The sequence below is a fragment of the Littorina saxatilis genome, linkage group LG14 (genome assembly GCF_037325665.1).
Source record: "Littorina saxatilis isolate snail1 linkage group LG14, US_GU_Lsax_2.0, whole genome shotgun sequence".
NCBI lineage: Eukaryota > Metazoa > Mollusca > Gastropoda > Littorinimorpha > Littorinidae > Littorina > Littorina saxatilis.
The window spans coordinates 18,776,427-18,781,599 of NC_090258.1; the positions used below are offsets into that span (position 1 = coordinate 18,776,427).

At 45.1% G+C, this 5,173-nt stretch overlaps 1 protein-coding gene and 1 long non-coding RNA gene across 2 annotated transcripts in view; both read left to right on the forward strand.

Annotated features, from left to right (window-relative positions):
- LOC138946663 (uncharacterized) lies at nucleotides 1–4,439 on the forward strand. The gene is made up of 3 exons (XR_011449398.1): nucleotides 1–103; nucleotides 756–963; nucleotides 4,319–4,439. It is a non-coding gene; the product is annotated as an uncharacterized lncRNA (long non-coding RNA).
- A 296-nt stretch (nucleotides 4,440–4,735) lies between these two features.
- Nucleotides 4,736–5,173, forward strand: part of LOC138947291 (glyoxylate/hydroxypyruvate reductase A-like) — a 12,621-nt gene continuing 12,183 nt past the window's right edge. Inside the window, exon 1 of the mRNA XM_070318740.1 lies at nucleotides 4,736–4,751. The gene's annotated coding sequence lies outside the window, so the exon portion shown is untranslated. The remainder of the gene's footprint in view (nucleotides 4,752–5,173) is intronic.

Consider the following 5,173-nt stretch of genomic DNA (forward strand, 5'->3'; position numbering starts at 1 on the left):
AAAAGGATATGTCTTGCAAGTCACCTTCAGAACTTAGGACCAGTATTATTTCTTTGTATCCAGACACAGTGAGCGTCAAAGAAAGGGGGACCTATCTGCACAGGTAAGTATGTGTGCTTTTTAATAACGCTGATGTTTACCACTATGAGATACACAACAATAAAACAAATAAAAAGCATTCGACGACGAAGTGGAAGATCCTAGTGGTCGAAACGTCGTGCTTTGTTTTTCGTATTGTCTTCGTCAAACACGTAAGTACAGTATTGTGTTACCGGCACGGTTGGCCTAGTGGTAAGGCGTCCGCCCCGTGATCGGGAGGTCGTGGGTTCGAACCCCGGCCGGGTCATACCTAAGACTTTAAAATTGGCAATCTAGTGGCTGCTCCGCCTGGCGTCTGGCATTATGGGGTTAGTGCTAGGACTGGTTGGTCCGGTGTCAGAATAATGTGACTGGGTGAGACATGAAGCCTGTGCTGCGACTTCTGTCTTGTGTGTGGCGCACGTTATATGTCAAAGCAGCACCGCCCTGATATGGTCCTTCGTGGTCGGCTGGGCGTTAAGCAAACAAACAAACAAACAAACAAGTACAGTATTGTTTGGTCTTTTGATTTCTCGCTCTCACGCGCAGTCACCATTATTCTGCCTAGGGCGACAATACTGGAAATGACAATTGTTTAAGAACATCGTTGCTGTAAATGTAAAAGAAGCATTACACCTTGTTTTACATAATAATTCCGTTCATATGTGTATTCATAGGCTGCCGGGTCACTGATCGCGAGCACAACATACTGCAGAGGCAACAAACGGAAGTGTTTTTTCCCCCACACCAACATTTCGGAATCTGAAATGACGTCCTCCGACCTACACACAGTTCACATCCTGGAGTTTGGCAACTCGCTGTCCGAGGGCTTCCAACAGGCAGCTCCTCACCTTGACATTCAATGCATTCCTTTCAAGCACTTTTGTAAGCTGTTATCTTTTATTCTGAGAGACTGTTGCCCGGGAGTCATCATCATCATCATCATCATCATCATCATCATCATCATCATCATCATCATCATCATCATCATCATCATCATCATCATCATCGTCGTCGTCGTCGTCGTCGTCGTCATCGTTGTCATCGTTGTCATCATCATCATCATCATCATCATCATCATCATCGTCATCATCATCGTCATCGTCGTCGTCGTCGTCGTCGTCATAACAGATTTCGTCACTGTCGTCCTTTTCTCCTAATTATTATCACAATCATCATCACAACATATTTATGATAGCTCGAGTTTGGCTGTACCACAGAATACATCTGTCTTCGTTTAATCTGCTGTATCAAACATGTCTGATTTTACCACATCGATATTATGAATGTTCAAAACAAGAACATTGAATAGCAGACTTTAATATTATCATTCCAGTAATCAAACTATTATCACCTGATTATGGATTTGTTTTTCATGTCCATTACTTTTTTTTATCGCTTAATTTGGAAATTCGGATCGCTTCCTCCCAGTGGAAAGCTACAACTACAACAAGAGTCGCAATACGTAACTTTGTAAGTCCATGCGTGTTTTAGGTGTTATCATCCAGCTGCACTTCCGAATGGCCAAGGTATTTTTCTTGTCACACTGGCAGGGACACGGATGCCGTCTCTGAGTCTCTGCATTAAGTTGACTCGTGTCCGTCCCTTGCCTTGATTCGAGCCCGTGTCCCATGGTCTACAAGTCCAGTGGCCGAGGTCTTGTCGATTTCGTAAATGAAAGAGGTTACGCATAGGGTTACGAACACGTAAAGCCTACGTATTTTGTAGCTCCGCAAATGCGTAACTCGGTGGTCATGACGCATACGTAATCGTTTGCGGAGTAACATATGACGTTTTGGTCCTAAACGGGAAAAAACCGTGTGTTTTTTTCGTCGTGTTGCGGTCTTGCATCTAGCTAACATCATGGGTGAAGTGGAAACTTGTAGGCGTTAAACGAACGCAGAAGAAGAAGAAACGATGAAGTTTAACGAAGAGAAGATTCTCTATTTATTGGAACTTGTAAAACCCTATAATATAAGCTCAATATATATGTCCTCAATCAACTTTCTTCGGTATGTAGTTATGTCCCTTGAACATGAAAGTAAGGTTTACGTAAGGAATCGACTTCAAATACGAAACGATCGCGCTGTTGTGCTTGTATGCAGGCGCTGTAACTTGGAATTCAAAGCATAAAGGGCTGATTGTTCAGGCTACTTAGTTTTTACAGCAGCGATGAAATATCTGCGAAAAGAGGTGTAAATAGCCTTGTTTCTTGGACACGCTGTACTATGCACAGACAAACGACAGGGGAGTAGCTGTCGTAGCGTTACGCTGAACGTTGTACACTTCGCACGCGTCATGACCAGTATGTTTTGAAGTTACGCTGTTCGTAGGCTCTGCGCGTATTCGTCAAGACCTCGTTCACTATCATGTGTGACTCGTACAGACAGGAGCATTGGCATCAAGGAGGTGCATGTTCAAGTCAACGCGCTGACGGCGGAAGCAGCAGAGTTGTTGACTGACTTGAACCAGCGCTTGCCGGCTGTCGTCCCCAAAGCTGCCTCAGGGAAGTGGCTATACCAACTTCAAGGTCAAGGCCACGCTGTTGAGTTTGTGGGCGGAACGGCCATTTGCAGAGCTGGTGTCCAGCCAACCGGGAAGTGCGTCAGCAGCCGTGGTCATGGAGACGGCCCAGCGAGCCATGTGTTAGTCAGATTTCAGCAACCGTCAAGCATCCTCTATATGAGCAGGGCAGCCAGACGGAGCTAGCAAATTGTGGTTGCTGAGGTCGAGCAGCAGATGTCCAACATCGAGCCCACCATCAACGTACTGGAGGAACGCCTTAAGAAGGAGATCAACACCAAACAACGCCTCCAGGCTGACCAACTTCAGATGAAGCTGGAACTACACACCCTGCGGGAGAAACTAATTACTCTTCCTACTGTGGAGATTCCTGTTGTGCAGACATGTGAGTCTGCGAGTGGTCCTCTACCTGTATCAGCTGTCCCGTTTTCTGACAGTCCTACCATTCGCCCACCCCGGAAAACGCGTCCTAAGGTTGTGGCGAAACCATATTGACGGTAGCGTGTGAGGTAGTGTGTAACGACGAAGAATGAGACAGTTTATGCTTGCTAAGAGACGATTTAGATTGTGAGTATGCCTCAAGAACTGATCAAGGACATGTCTCTATCGGTACTATTTGGACCCAAGACTGGTGTGTTTTCCTTTTATTTGGATAATTATTTAGTCATTGACTTTTGTATATAATTTGGAAGTTTTGTATGAATGGGTCATGTGACCGTGCGTAACTAGGCTAATATTTTTCTGATATTGTGTATTGCTGTTTTGTTGAGTGAGCATTTGTCTTTGTACTGTGTGGTTGATGTCCTTTTCAGCGTTAAACTTGCGAGGACGCAGTTTGGTAAAGAGCTGCGGGATGTGTGACAGGTTGACCAGTCACCAATAATTATAGAGTAAAGTTTTGTCATTGTCCAGTCTAGTGTTTGTAACTTTCATGTTGCCGATCGCTTTATGATGTTTTGTGTAATGCCACTATCTGTTCTAAGTTAAATGTTGAGATGCACATGTCCAGTCACCGGTAGATCCTTTGAACTTAAGTCGCTCTTCTAGAAAGAGACGGGAGCCGGGGAGCCTGCGCAGGTGTTGTCTATATATATTTACGACTAGTGTCTGTGTGTCTGTTCGCGATGCACGGCCAAAGTTCTCGGTGGATCTTTTTCAAATTTGGAGACCGTATTCACCTACACCCCGGACACAACCCCATCGATGAGATATTTCAACACGTGCTCTCAGCGCGTAGCGCTGAACCGATTTTGGTTTTTCTCTGGATCCATTCCCAGTAACTCTTCCTTATCTTCTCCAGTGTTTTCAGCCGCGTTTATCTCCCTTCCTCCGTGCCGGGTCCCCGGCGCAGCCGAGTATTCGGCTCGACTTCTTCCCGGCGCAGCCGTACCCGGCGAAGCGGGTATTCATCTAGTTATGTCATATAGCGGCCTGTCTGTCTCTGTATCCCTCGGCTAGCTGCATGTAGCAGTAGTTTTCACCTCCTGTCTTGATTTTGATATCACTGTCTCAACAGACCATAGCAGAAGATAACATCACACAGTCCGTCAATATTGGGTAATGTGTCATATTGCTGTGGCACGTAAAAGACCTCGGTCATTCTGCACGCATGGGTATCGCGACTCGTGTTGCTGCTAGCTTTCCACTGGGAGAAAGCAACCATAATTTCACAGCAAAAGGATAATGAAGTAATTAACCAACATGTTTTTGTAAAAAGGGGAAGGCCCTGTCGCCGATGATGTTCGTAACCCGGAAGAGATCAAAGTACTTGTGGCAGTGGATAGGCACTTTGAAAGTCTTCTTGAAGCTGGGGTGCAGTTTCCCAACTTGATATGGGTCAGGGGCGGATCAGTTGCTTTGTAAGGGGGGGGGCACTTTGAATCGAAAGTGAATGTAATGGGCGCGAAGCGCCCGAATTTGCTAGGGGGGTCCGGGGGCATGCCCCCCCGGAAACATTTTTTGCCCAAAGAAGCAAAATGGTGCCATCTGGTGCCATTTGAACTTAGAAATGGTCATAGAATCAGCATAGAAAAATCTTTTTTTTTTCTTCTTCTTCTTTTTTTTTCTTCTTTTTTTCGGGGGGGGGGGGGGGCACGTGCCCCCTGTGCCCCCCCCTCGTCCGCCCCTGTGGGTTCACACAGTATCGGCTGGTAAGTAACAGATATGTATCCTTGGCACAAAGGGTCAACAATCCCAAAAGTAAGGTCTTACATGAATAAGGCTATCCTTGGCACAAAGGGTCAAAAATCCCAAAAATAAGGCCTTACATGAATAAGGCTATCCTATCCTTGGCACAAAGGGTCAGAATCCCCAAAATAAGGCCTTACATGAATAAGGCCTTATTTCCTGAAATAAGGGCTTATTTCCTGAAATACGGGCTTATTTTCAAGAAATAAGGCCTTATTTCTAAAAATAAGGGCTTATTTTTGTAAGGCCTTATTTCTTTATGGCCTTGTTTCAAAATAAGGCCTAAACAGAAATAAGGCCTTATTTTTCTAAGGTCATATTGGAAATAAGGCCTTAAAATAATAAGGCCGTACAAAAATAAGGCCTTAAAAAAATAAGGCATATG